The sequence below is a fragment of the Callorhinus ursinus genome, unplaced genomic scaffold (genome assembly GCF_003265705.2).
Source record: "Callorhinus ursinus isolate GAN/ISIS: 27379988/994484 unplaced genomic scaffold, GSC_fseal_2.0 scaffold3, whole genome shotgun sequence".
Taxonomy (NCBI): domain Eukaryota; kingdom Metazoa; phylum Chordata; class Mammalia; order Carnivora; family Otariidae; genus Callorhinus; species Callorhinus ursinus.
Genome location: NW_027397065.1, coordinates 3,821,160 through 3,836,546, shown reverse-complemented (window position 1 = coordinate 3,836,546; position 15,387 = coordinate 3,821,160).

The window sequence follows — 15,387 nt, the reverse complement described above, 5'->3', positions numbered from 1 at the left end:
TTTTACGTAAAAATAAACACGTTAAGTTTGAATTCTTTCTCAATATGTGTATACAAAAAAAAATCAGTTCTAGAGGGAAGTATATCTAAATGTGAGAGGCAACACAGTACAACTTCTAGAAAATAGCATAAATAACTATTTTTTAAATTTTAATTCCAGCATAGTTAACATACAGTGTTAATATTAGTTTCAGGTGTACAATGTAGTGCTTCAACAATTCTATACATTACTCAGTGCTCATCGTAACTAAATGTACTCTTCATCCCCTTTACCTATTTCACCCATCCTCTCACCCACCTCCCCCTGGTTTGTCTCTTTTTTTCTTTGTCTTGTATCTTAAATTCCACATATGAGTGAAATCATATGCTATTTGTCTTTCTCGGACTGACTTATTTCATTTAGCATTACACTCTCTAGCTCCATCCATGTTATTGCAAATGGCAAGATTTCATTCTTTTTGATGGCTGAGTCATATAACTCTTCTTTATCCAGTCATCCATTGATGAATACTTGGGCTGCTTCCATTAATCTGGCTATTCTAAATAATGTTGCAATAAGAATAGGGGTACATATATATTTTTGAATTAATGTTTTTGTTTTCTTTAGGCACATATTCACTAGTGGAATTATTGGATCATAGGGCAGTTCTATTTTTAATTTCTGGAGGAACCTCCATACTATTTTCCACCGTGGCTGTATTAGTTTGCATCCCATCCGCACCCCCCCCCCATAGTGCACAAGGGTTTCTTTTTCTCCACATCCTTCCAGCACTTGTTATTTCTTGTCATTTTGATTTTAGCCATTCTAATTGGTGTGAGTTGATATCTAATTGTGGTTTTGATTTGTATTTCCCTAATGATTAGTGATGTTGAGCATCTTTTCATGTGTCTCTTGGCCATCGGCAGATCTTTGTAAAAATGTCTACTCAGGTCCTCCGCCCATTTTTTAATTGGATTGTTTGTGTTTTTGGTCTTGAGTTCTATTAAGTCCTTTATATATTTTGAATATTAACTCCTTATCAGACATATCATTTGCAAATATCTTCTATTCAGTAAGCTGTCTTTTAGTTTTATTGTTTCCCTTCCTGTGCAGAAGCTTTTTATTTTGATGCAGTCACAACAGTTTATTTTTGCTTTTGTTTTTCTTGCCCTGACGACATATCTAGAAAAAGGTTACTATGGTCAGGTCAGAGAAATTACTGCCTGTGCTCTCTTCTAGGATTTTTATGGTTTCAGGTCTCATATTTAGGTCCTTAATCCATTTTGAGTTTATTTTTGTGTATGGTGTAAGCAAGGCATCCAGTTTCATTCTTTTGCATGTTGTTGTGCCATTTCCCAGCACCATTTGTCGAAGAGACTGTCATTTTCCCTTGCATATCCTTGTGTCCTTTTTCAAAGATTAATTGACCGTATTATTGTGGGTTTATTTCTGGGCTCTGTTTTGTTCCATTGATCTATGTGTCTGTTTCTTTGCCAGTACTACAGTGTTTTGATTACTACAGCATAAATGACAAATTTTTTGTTAGAAGTAAAGTTTATTAAACAAAATTTAAAAATGCACTTATTTTAAAGAAGAGACTGACACAGTATATTTATTTCAATGTTCATATTATTAAGAGAGTAGAAGGTATGACCTACAGTAAAAGAAAATATTTTCACCCCACAGAGCCTTGCAATGGGTTCATTTAAAAAACCTCTTACACATCACTAATTAAGAGGTAGACAAACAACCAAGATATTTGAACAGAAATTTTATAAAAGAGAATATGCAGAAGTCAATCAGAGAAAGACATGTATCCTATGATCTCCGTGATATGAGGAATTCTTAATCTCAGGAAACAAACTGAGGGTTGCTGGAATGGTGTGGGGTGGGAGGGATGGCGTGGCTGGGTGATAGACATTGGGGAGGGTATGTGCTATGGTGAGCGCTGTGAATTGTGTCAGACTGCTGAAACACAGACCTGTACCTCTGAAACAAATAATGCAATATATATTAAAAAAAAAAAAAGATAGTAGGAAGGGAGAAATGAAGGGGGGGGAAACAGAGAGGAAAAGAGAAACAATGAGAGACTAGGGACTGTGAAAAACAATGGGAGGGTTCGGGGGGGGTGGGGGTGGGGGGATGTGTTAGCCTGGTGATGGGTATTAAAAAGGGCACGTACTGCATGGAGCACTGGGTGTTATACGCAAACAGTGAATCATGGAACACTACATCAAAAACTAATGATGTAATGTATGGTGATTAACATAACATAATAAAATTAAAAAAAGAGAGAGAATATGCAGTATCCAATAGACATATGAAGTGTCTCAATCACATTAGTCTTTAGGAAAAGTCAAATTAAAGCTACAGTAGTATTATACTACATACCCACTGACAACACCATTTGTTGGTGAATGTGGAACAATAAGAACTATCTAGGTACTATTGGGAGTATAAAGTCATACAACTACTTTGAAAACCCATCTAGTATAATTTTCTAAAATTCAACATAAACATAGTCTGGGGTCCAAATATTGTCATCTCCAGGTTATATATAACCAACAAAATGAGAGCATGTGTTTATAGCAGCATAATTCATTATAGCCTTAAATTTGAAAAAAATATCCATTAACATTGTATTTATGTATTGCTATATAGCAATAAAGAGAGCGTATGAATTACAGCTATATAGAAACATAAATGATTGAATATCAATACAATATATTGAGCCAAAAACCACATCAAAAAATGAGGATAAAAAGAAAAGAAAGAAAACACACACTGTATAATTCCAATTTAATAAAAGTCAAAATGTGAGAAAACATATATTATTGAAAATTTAAATGGTGGTTAACTTTGGGGAAAAGAGAAAGGTTTTTGATATAGAGGGGCATGCACAGGTAGGCTGGTAATGTTTCATGTCTTTACCTGAGCAGTGGTTTCGTTAGGGTTTTTACTTTGTTACAAGTAATTTAGCATCATAGTTATAATCGTTCCAGCTTCTCACTGTATCTTATAATTCCATAAAAAAGGAAATAAAAGGGGCCCCTGGGTGGCTCAGTCAGTTCAACATCTGCCTTCAGCTCAGGTCGTGGTCTTGGGGTCCTGGGATCTAGCCCCATGTAGGGCTCCCTGCTCAGTAGATAGTCTGCTTCTCCCTCTCCTCTGTAGCCCCCACCCCTACCCCCTGCCCCGCACTCTTGAGCGCATGGTCTCTCTTGCTCACTCTATCTCAAATAAATGGTTAAAGTCTTAAAAAACAAAAAAAGGAATAAAAGAAAGCACCCTCACTTTAAAGAATGACATTATTTATTTAGGGTTTTTTTATTCTTAGTTCTTATAGGAAAAAATTGGTCATTTTATTCATCTAATATTTGTTCAGTGACCACTAAGATGGCATAAGTGAGGAAAGAGGCAGTGAGAAAGATCTGCCCTGGCTAGGAGTGGTATTTTATCGCTGACATTGCATAGACTTGCCGGAGGTAGGGATGGTAGACAAGCAAATTTTTTATTTGATTTACTTTTGTTTTAAGATTTTCTCCAGATAACTTCCTTACCTCTATCGCACATTCAGCACCTGGCAACTGTGTGTCTAGTGCACACTTACATGTGTATCTGGCATTTATCAATATATTTGGCTCATAAAATTTGTTGCCTATAACATTGAGGCAATAGAGTCGGAGTTACAAAGCATAACTGGGATTTGAGTGAGCACCGTTTGTCTTCAAATGTTCCTTTCTTGCTCTACCTTTTGTTATCTAGGGCTATTTATATTTTCTGAAACTTTATATTCATTTAATTTCAAATTCTGAAGACATTATTTCTATTTTCCTCCCTCAGTTCAGTTCACAAGCATTTTGTAGATATTTCCTTTTTGCCAGGTTCTGTCTTGTTATTGGAAATGCAAATATAAAAAGGACATTATCCTTTGAAAAGAAACTTATAGTCTAGTAAAAGTGAAATAATGAAAAAGAGAAAGATAACAACTGATAATTTAATACATATAAGTTGTAATGTTCATAGTTAAATATACTTCATTAATGACTGCATCTTCATCCTCACTCTATTTGCCAGTCTTTCTTCCTCCCTATTCCCCAAAGAGACACCATGCTTCTGATTATGTTTTGCTCTGCTCAAGAACCTTCAGGTTATCTCTTCTCCTGCCAAATAAAAGCTACATACCTTAGCTTGGCATTAAAGGCTATCAGACTATCTTCCGGTAAAATGTTTCAGCACTTATAAACTGTAAAATGAATAAAAATTTAACTCTTTGTGCTCCAGCATACTCAGCTTTCTTTGTCCTTCTTTAGACCATAACTCTTAGATGACAAGAACTAAATCAAAATTAATTGTATTTCTCAAATATTTGTCATAGTACCTTGTTCATATTAGGTGCTTAATAGGTACTTTCACCAAAATAATGAAGTGTGACATTGCAGGAGTTCCTCAGAGAAATAGAAATGCAAAAATAAGAATGTAACTTTCTTGAAAAGTATGTAATAATTTCTTTAATCAACTTCCAAATTTTTCACAGTGATAGATAGAAATACACTGGAAATTAGACAGATTCTGGCAGCTATGGAAGTCCCAACCCTGAAATAACAGTATAAGAGCCTTTAAAATTAAATATTTCTCAATTGTAGTAAAGATATAGTTACGTCTCTCTTTTGTGGAAAACTGGATTTCATCAGATGTAATAGCCATGAAGCAGATTCAGATAGACGGATAAGGAATGACTCCAGAAAAATTTTGAAGTTAGTGTTACCCTTTGCCAAGTCAGCTGGAGCCTATTTGTTTTGAATCTTTACTTGGAGAAAAGAAGTTGTAAAACTGAATTAGCCAAGCTAATACTTTTGCTCAATGCAATCATTGTCTCAGAAATGCCTTGCACTCGTGAATATGATGAGTCAGAAAGCAAATGCAGTAACTGAAAAATGCCCACCAAGTGAACAGTTGAATGCAAAGCCGTCAGAGTTTATTCATTTTCATAATTCTAAACCTATTACTTTTCCATCTGAACTCAAGCCCGGTCCTGTATCTGAGGACACCAGGATGACTTATTAACTTAAAATAAAAACCTCTATAGAATAATACTTTAGTAATCTTACTGACATTTTTATATTGAGAATTGGTTCACATTTTACTTTATTCTCTTAAATTGAAGCTACATCACAGACAGAAGTAACACATGCCATCTTTCTAAAGACAGAGCCAAAATTTGGTGCTCTTTAAATATTTAATGCTAAATAAGAAATTCAAGCTCTTCTTTCCTCATTATTCCATAAGCTCCTCAAGATGGCTCTTGTTAACAAGTGTAATTTCTGCTTGAATTTATTGAATTATTTTGAAGATTCAGAAACCGCTAATACTTGCCATAAAATAAGCAATGTAATTTAGTCAACATCTTTAATTTTTACCAAGTATTGAAAAGAATTCCGAATGTTAAATGACATTTTTTACAATAACCCCATCCTGTTTTGGCTAAGTAAATAGAGAGAAGAGGCAAATTAATTTAGAAGTCACACTATATCGTTACAATTGTTGAAATCTTTTCTTACCTCTAGGATTGTAAGAGCAATTTGTTTTCAAATTTCTAATTGTACACCACCACATATTTTATTCTAGGTTTTATCATCAGATGAGTAGTCATTTTTACATATATAAAAGGATTTTATAATTAAATTTAAAATATATTTTTCTAATGCCTAAATTACAGAAAATTATAGGGAAAATAAAGAAGAAAAGTGAATTATCCATAACTCAGCCATCTATCTATCCATCTGTCCATTATGCCCTTATTCAGCAATCCCATTGTAAGAATTTTCCAATATTAATCCAAACTCAATGTGAACATCAATTTTTATTCCTCATGTCTGACTATATTTATATATGGAATTTACCTCATTTATATTTGTATAGTTTTATTTTTATGTATACAGCTATATTACACACACAATATACACATGTACTATATATGGAGTCCCATATATTATAGGTATAAATATTTAAAAGTTTTAAACCAAGATATAACTGTTGCCCCACCCTTTTCCCCAGCCATGGACCTTACCCCTCAATACCACAATACACCGCACCTGTATAAGCCAAAGACCCAGGGCACATTTTCCCCTAGGACAGTCCTGAATCTGGAAACCTGAGGCGTAGCATGAGTTCAGCTGGGTCTACTAGAGTGGATGAAGACAAACTATGTCCAGGATGGGGACTGACGTGCTCACAATCCACAGAGAGCTAAGTGGGCTGCTTTCCTGTCCCAGTGAATAACCTTACATGCTCTGGATTTCCAGACAGTTGAGAAGGTCTTTCAAATTAAGACTACTGGAGCAGAGAAAAGAAAGGAAATATAGCTATCTATTGGGTCACACATTGTAACAGATTTTGGTGGCCAGCTTAAAACAAAACCAGCTAAATTTCTCAAGATCAAAGCTATCCTGCCAAACACATACGCACTCACACACTGGCGCACTCTCAGACCCACATCTTTTCAACAGAACCTTGTTCAGCTCACACAACTCTTTCCTGTATTTAATGTGTAATTAACGATTGCCAAAAAAATTAAAAAACATTTTTACAAGGACAAAAAAAAAGTCTTCAGTGTTTATGGTAGGCCGGTCCTTTAATACATGTAGTAAATCAAGCATCTCTCTTTGCCCAGGTCTCTGGAAATTTTTAAATGTTACTATTAAAGCTATAAATAATCATAGAGGCTTAATTTTAATACAGAATTGCAGTGTACCATTAGGATGAGAAAAATATAAGTTTGCTCTCACCTGTTACCTGGTATGGAATATAGTGTGTACATACATTTGCATAACAGATTTTTTTTACTATTTTCATAATTTTTAATACATGGCTCTATAACTTTTTATGATCCTGTATACATTTCAGATTCATCAGCTTCCCTGTTGTATAAAATGTAGTTAATGTGGTATCTTCAAAGCACAGCACTAATCTTACTGGTGTTATTTTATACTTTGAAAGAGCAAAAGATGTGAAAAAATTTCTGGATCAAATAGGATCACAGTCCCCTTCTTCAGCTCCTTTTGTTATACGAGTTGTCATGGTGACTAGAAAAGCTAACCCCTTGGAGGATTTTGGAAAATTCATGGCAAAATTGTTGTTTAGAGAAACAAACAAAACCTGTGAAGCATTCCCCTTTCTTAGTCAAAGAAATTCCTAAAGTATATGAACATTTATATCAAGATATATTCTCAGTATTCAAAAATTCCCCTAAGACTTCTAAAGACATCGATAAGTAGACACTGGAATGTTTAATAGAAGAGATCTAATAAGAAGATATAGTAGCCATTTTAAGATAGGGGTAGAAGTTATAGTAGAGACTTGATATAGCAATGAGACCTTACCTAATACAAGGAACTTTGAAGTACGGCTAGACAGAGTGATAATGAAGGTAGTATCTAAAGGATGAATTAATCAAAGGGTAAAAGAGGAGAGAGATTATCCTATGCAGAAATATGTTCAAAGGTCCAGAGTTAAGAGAATGGGTACAGTACCCAAGGAAAATGAGATCCATGCAGAGATGATTTCACTAGGTTTTAGAATTCTAACTTTTCATTTGCTCAAACATTTATACAGCTCTTTTAAAATTATTGATCTTAAATCGAACCTAAAAAATAACCATGCTTATACTCTTTTATGCACTTACCGTTTAGTACAACAAGAATGTCTGCTATCACTGAACCACTGGAAATGATTCAATGATGGCTTTGGTTAAATATCAAAATATACATCACACTGGTTGATGTCACTATGAAGGTAGCATTCCTTTCCATTTGCCTGTCTTTACCCTAGAAGAGATTCTAGTTTCATCTTTCCTTTCCTCTTCCTCCCCCAACACTTTTTGAAACTTAGCATGAAATTTATTTTCCGTATGGGAATTGGCACTCAGTCACCAGCGTGTTGCCCTAAAACACTCTTCTCTCTCTGCTGATTCCTGATCTACATCATTATTTTTGCAGTCTCCAGTGTAATGTAGAAATGAAAAGATAATTAAGTGTTCACAATTACTTTGCTTCTGGATTGGAAGTATGTAAACCTATTTTTGAGTTACAGTGGATAAACTTGAGATTGACATTCATATGTAAACAATCACGTGATTTATATAACACCAGGTTGGTATTTAGTGGTTATAGCCATGCATCAAAATTTTAATAAGTAAACAGTAGTGGGGCGCCTAGGTGGGTCAATCAGTTAAGCATCTGCCTTTGGCTCGGGTCATGATCCCAGGGTCCTGGGATCGAGCCCCCGCGTCGGGCTCCCTGCTCAGTGGGAAGCCTGCTTCTCCCTCTCCCAGTCCCCCTGCTTGTGTTCCCTCTCTCGCTGTCTTTCTGTCAAATAAATACAATCTTAAAAAAAAAAGTAGGGCACCTGGGTGGCTCAGTTGGTTGATCGACTGCCTTCGGCTCAGGTCATGATCCTGGAGTCCCGGGATCGAGTCCCGCATCGGGCTCCCTGCTCAGCGGGGAGTCTGCTTCTCCCTCTGACCTTCCCCCCTCTCATGTGCTCGCTCTCTCTCTCTCACTGTCTCTCAAATAAATAAATAAAATCTTTAAAAAAAAAAAAAAAGTAAACTGTAGAAAAGTAAAATAGGTCATTTGATTCAATTAAATTTGGCCATATTTTATACAAGCAGTCTCTTTTCTAACATGTTACTATGACCCTCTCCTGGTACTTTATTTGCTGTAATTGTAAGAAAATCCTACAAAACATAGGCCAGAGCTGGCACACGTGATAGAAAAGTAAATGTATTAAAAAATCCAGTAACAAAAGAGTTAGAAGTTTGAAATACATAAAATTATTACAAACAATACAAAGCTATCTATCGTGGCCTGTAAAGATGCCTCAATATAGGGGCACCTGGGTGGCTCAGTCTGTTAAGCATCTGCCTTCAGCTCAGGTCATGATCTCAGGGTCCCGGGATCGAGCCCCACATCCGTCTCCCTGCTCAGCGGGAAGCCTGCTTCTCCCTCTCCCTCTGCCTGCCTCTCTGCCTATTTGTGCTCTCTCTCTCTGTGTCAAATAAATAAATAAAATCTTAAAAAAAAGATGCCTCAATATATATGCTTATGCAAATGAATATTGTTTCTGATTTGATGTTATTTTTGTTTCTTTATGATGTATTCTGGTTAAAGTTTTGAGTGTTTGAGTTCTTAAATGTAATTCTAAAATGGAACTTATTTACTTTTTTTTAAACCAATATAATTGCCTTTTTTCCCCTAGTGGCCTGGTATGTAGTTTGGGGGTGGGGGGGAAGCTATCTTGACTCTGCAGCTTTGGTATTATTGACCTTGTCAAATAGGAGAAGGATGACAGAAGGGAACACACATATTTCAGTGGTATAAGCTGATTATATTCAGTCAAGTTGACATTTAAGGATCATTTCTAATCACATTTAGAGTTGAATCTCATGCTACTTTTGGGAAAGTCTTTCTGAACCTTAGAGCCTTTGAACTTAAGAAGGAATAGTCTGATCCTTGAGAAAAACACTTGTCAATTAAGAAAAATGGACACTGATGAAGAAATGTACCTTAAATTCAAATATAAGCAAGAAAAATCTCTACTGGATTTCTGAATTTTTACTTTAATTTAGATAGACCTTTGTCTACCATGGGCAATATGATAGGCGATGAGGCATGTGACGTTTTTCTCACTTGGCTCTAAAAAAAAAGAATTGCTTTTGATTGTCTCCTTTTTATACTTTGTATACAGTGGATTTTCCTCCTATTCATGGATTAGATTCTAAAGTCATACTGCCAGAAGAAAAATCACAATGTAGTCAAAACTACTCTTAATAATCCCACAAATAGTCCTTTAATTTCTAAAGCCTGGGACCTCAGATTCTGCAAACAATATGCATTTTATTATAGCTTCCCTACTGAAATAAGAGGAACCAAGTTTTCGTAGGGACCAAAAGTTGTCTTTTTTTTCTCTCTCTGTCCCCGCCAATCCCTATGTTTACTTCTACCTCTACCTCTATCTTACTCTCTTCTCTCTCAGCCATATTGTTGCAAACAGGCATGTTAAATATTTATATGATACGATTTCAATGTGCTGAAAAGGATGGGGTTGATATAAATCAAAGACTATAACAAGTTATATATATACTTACATATATTTAATAACAAAGTTATATATATTTATGTATTATTTATTTTTATATAAATATATACATATATTGTGAAAAAATTATAATATATCTGTGAAGGAATGATGTAAATCTGGTTAGATCTTGCCACATATTTTCCCAGCCTCCAAACTTGAGTAAGCTATGAATGTAAGATATCAGTAAGGGATACACTCAGTTTTCTTGACTTGTTCTACACTCACCATCTGAATTAAGCTCTCTGAATTGTTTATTTAACTCTCTAATAGCGACTATTTATTGATTCTCTCCTTTTTAGTCAAGTATTTACCCATGTTACCTTTACTCATGTATATGTCATGACTCTATTTCTTGTTGCAATGGGAAAGTAGATGGTTCATTACGTAACATACATCATACCATCATCTCTATATATGGCTTGGCTTGAAAAGCCACAGAATAGCATAAATGAAATCCCTGTACTAAGACAATGCAATTACAATCTTGTGAGATCCACTTATTATCTTTAAAGAAAAAAAAAACTCACTAAATTTTTAACTTAAGCATCAGTGTATGAAATTGTAACCCATAAAGTGGGTTCCCATTAAAAAAAAAACTTTTCAGAAAAAAAGATATTTTGCCAAAGAGTAATCAGCAGTGATAACTTGCCTAAACAACCTCAAGATTGTCAAAAGTTCAATGAAAATATTCCCCTACTCTCACACCAGTTGAAATTTCTGTTGTTGTTTTCCACTACTGTTTAATTGCCTATACAATCTGAAAATCAACTGTGAATAGAGCAGACACAATGTCTAGTAGATATTTTTGATGTCTGCTCAAAAAATTTGTTCAAGAAATGTTGAAAAAATACTTCTCCTGTAGCGTTCAAGTCAATGCTTTTTGATTCTGACAAGTATTTTCCAAGGTTGAGTAGTTATAAAAATAAGATAAAACACAAAAGCAAAGTTACTAAAAAAAATCTGTTATCTAAAAAACTACTAATAAGAAAACACACTAAAAAAAGAAATAAAAGAGTCACAGAATATGAAGTTTACGATAACTTCTTTAATGTGAGGGACTTTCTTTTCTCTCCTTTCCAAAGATATTTTCAACTTAAACTGCCTGATATAAAATAATCCTCTTCTTGCTGTTTTATGGACATTTTCATTAAGGCTTCATAGCAGATTGAAGTTAGTTGGCATATCTGGTTCAGTCTAGAAGGCAAGATGGGTAATTTAGAGAAACTAATAAACCTAACTGATATTAGCCTTGTTTTTTTATCCACTTTACTCAAACCTAAATCATTAATTAGCATATTTTTATATAAGCATGGCATTTTTAGGAATCACCTAGCCAAACCTCTGGAAGCCTAGAATCTTTTTAATATCCTGGAATAAGAATTGAGGGATTTAACCCATCAGAATAGTTAACTTTGTACTAGAATAGATTAATGGCAAAACTTAAAATATTCATCACCCATCCAATGGGATGTTTCATTGTGTTCTACAGTCTGTCCAGTGTAACAACTTGGCCATAATTGATAGGTTAACAAGAATGTTGTCCATTCCTTTTTTTTTTTTGAGAAAGAGAAAGAGAAAGAGAGAAAATGTGAGTGGGGTGAGTAACAGAGGGAGACAGAGAAAAAGAATTTTAGGCAGACTCCCTGCTCAGCACAGAGTCCAACGCAAGACTTGATTTCACGACCCCGAGATCATGACCTGAGCTGAAATCAAGTTGAGTGCTTAACCAGCTAAGCCATCCAGACACCCCTGTTGGCCATTACTTTTAAGCCTATTGGGTTATTATTAAAATACTCTCTGGTGTCTTCCCAGTAGTTAGTTACAAAGAAGTATAATTTTATCATGAGGATTGAGTGCTTATTCTTTATCATTGTCTGTGAACTGAACTCCGTGTGTTATATACTTAACAATATATCTCAACTATATTAATTTAGTAAAACTTTTATAAGTGAAACTTTTTTATTACCTTTACTTTCTTAGGTGAATTGTGTATGAAATTAACATAACTCTAGTAGAAAGAAATATATGTGAGATGGAAAAAAAAGCAAAATATTTTCTTTCAATAAAAAATTCCATTAACTGTGTACAGCATATTTTTTCATATCTGCAAGACATTTCTTCAGCTATTTTCAGTGCTTTAGGCTTATTCTCTATTTGAGTAACTATGATATTTTATTATTATAATTTATTCTTTAAACAATGGCCAAATCATTCACATATCCTGACTATAAAAAAGTACATTTTCTCACAGTAAGTGATCATATTAGTTCCCCTGAAAGAAATGTGCATAAATATTCTAATAAAATACAAGTTTGATATTTATTTTTTACCAAAAAATTAGTAAAAACTTAAGGAAATTCTAAATATTGCTTTAATATGTAAATTGTAGATTTTTTTTTCTCTCCAGATCCAGACATATTTCTTTTAGTTAAACATTTGAGCTTCTTTATTATAGCAATCTATGATTATAGTAATCTATTAGAACAGGTATCTATAGTAATCTATCTATAGTATCTATTATCTATTCAGATTAAATGAGTGACAACTTACTCCTCTCTAGGAACTCAAGAACCTATTTATAACTCATTTACAGTATTAAGATTATACATAAAAATGTATGTATACTATTGTAGAACTGTATAATGAATATATTTGCTTTTTTAATATTAACATTAAAAATTTTAAATATGATTCCTAAACAGCCATGCATAATGTATGATAAAAACTTTTTAAAAGATTTTATTTATTTATTTGAGAGAGAGAGAGAGAGAAAATGTGAGTGAGGGGAGGGGCAGAGGCAGAGAATCTCAAGCAGACTCTGCACTGAGCACAGAGCCCAATGCAGGCCTGGATCTCACAACCCTGAAATCATAACTTAAGCCAAAACCAAGAGTCAAATTCTTAACACACTGCACCATTCAGGCACCCTTAATGTATGACTTTATTTTATTTCATTTCGTTTCATTTCATTTTATATGTATTTGCCTCAGATAAGAGAATGTGTTAAAATGCAGATGTATCTATCTAAGGTCATTTGGTATAAAGTCTCATTGATTTTTTCCTTGAAAATTTTCCTGGCAGATATATTAATATTAGAGAAGCTGCCCATGACAAAACTGTAGTTAGGTAAGAAGTTTGTGCAAGTATGGAGGCATACAGAAAACAACTCATTCCATGCAATTTTATCTCAAATAAATGTTGAAGTTTTACATTCAGAAGTAAAGAGGAAAAGCACAAGGACTGTAATTTTGCCAGCCAGTATTTCTCTAACTTTTAATGTTATCTATACTGTGTTTGTGTATATATATGTGTGTTCTCTATAATCTTTAGTGATTATAGCTTGGTTATATGATCATAAAATATTCTAATGTTTTTCTAAACTACCATAGAATAAGTAGAAAAAGTATTTGCAACAGTAATCTGCCTTGTGACAGGTCTAGTGTAATATTATCCTGTTGTACAGTTATCTCACCAGGGCATAAAAGCCCCTGGAAGTCAGGACACATACCTTACAGAATTGTATGTATCTGAAATTTAACAATACAATACCTTACTCATAACAGATGCTCAGTAATTGTCGTGTGTTTTTTTTTTAATTTTCACTATGAGAAATATAAAAACAAGAGTGAGGAAAGATGTGCTTGTACACAGAACTTATACGATATTGTGGAGATTATGTATATGTATGTGTGTATGTGTTTGTACATATATATATTTCAATTGCAACATAAGAAAACATGATCCACCATTAATACACTACAGATAAAAGTTTCTAGACTGAATTAATAAAAGAAACAGACATCTAAGAAAGCAATTTCAAAATCCTGGTGTCATCTATTTATTTTACAGAAAGCGAGTTCCTGGGGCACCTGGGTGGCTCAGTCTTTAAGCGTCTGCCTTCGGCTCAGGTCTTGATCCCAGGGTTCTGGGATCCATCCCCACATCGGGCTCCCTGCTCAGCGGGAAGCCTGCTTCTCCCTCTCCCACTCCCTCTGCTTGTGTTCCTGTTCTCTCTGTGTCTCTCTGTCAAATAAATAAATAAAATCTTAAAAAAAAAAAAGAAAAAGAAAGCAAGTGCCCCAGTTTCAAATACAGAAACTGTTTGGACTGATTTTATACAGAAAGAAATTAATAGATACATATTGTCTAGCTTATAGAATTTGAAGGAAGGGGGAGACAAAGTCAGAAAATGAATAGAAAGGTAGGGAATCTTAGGCAGATGGATTAAAGCCACGATCACAGCATGAAGGCCCTGCTACCATGATTCATGAACACTGGATGTCAGCACCTGTACTATCACTAAATTGGACTTTAGACGTGGACATTGATAGCTACTCTGATCCCTGAAAATTAGAAGTTGCTGGCAACTCACTTGACCTTGTGATGCCCCTCTTCCTGCTTCACTGCGTCAGTAGCCAAGAATGAGAGCCCTAAAGATGAAGGACTGATTGGCTGGCTGAGGACGGGGGTAAAAGTGACTATAGCATTTGAATGTTTGACTTTCACAGTGGTAGGACTAGAATTTCCCTGTCATAGGGGTTCAGTTCCTGAGAAGCCAAACATCAAGAGATGTTTCAACAACTCTGTTTCTCATTTGCAGGTAACATCTAGGTGCTTGTTTCTCTATCTGTACTTGAGTAATTTTTATAGTTCTATGCCCTAACACTTTAAATAAAGGGCATTTTTACAGGTTCAAATTAAGAGGCTATGACCCACTTTATTGCCAGTGTGCCAAGGCATGATTGTTGTGCGTTTGTTTGTTTTTTAAATTGGTTGGTACTTCCAAAAATCCAGTGATGGATAAGGTGGGATGTGGAGAAGAGAAGCTTATTTTATCAAGAAACATCTAATTTTGATTGTAATTCCTTATACAGCTTCTATTAGACCCATTAATCTACAAATAACTTAACAACAAATATGTTAATTACCTTCCTGCTGCTACACATTAGCATAGTATAAGGCTCAGAAAAAGATGCTTATAAAGATTTTGTTCGTGGAGTGGGATTTCATAGAATGTGGCTGCATAAGGTCTGATTTATTTTTGGAAGTCATTCAAGTTTACATGTAGTATGATATCAGTTTTATTTTGTAAGTACTCTAGGGAAATTTCAAAATAAGATATATTCTCTGAAGTTTTCATATTCAAATATGTAAAATCAAAATGATAACTGTGCATGGTTTAAGATGCTAAGATGTTTTGCAGTAACATTTATTTATATATTTATAAAGCAAAAAATGTGATGCAAAATTTGTCTCAAAGGATAAACA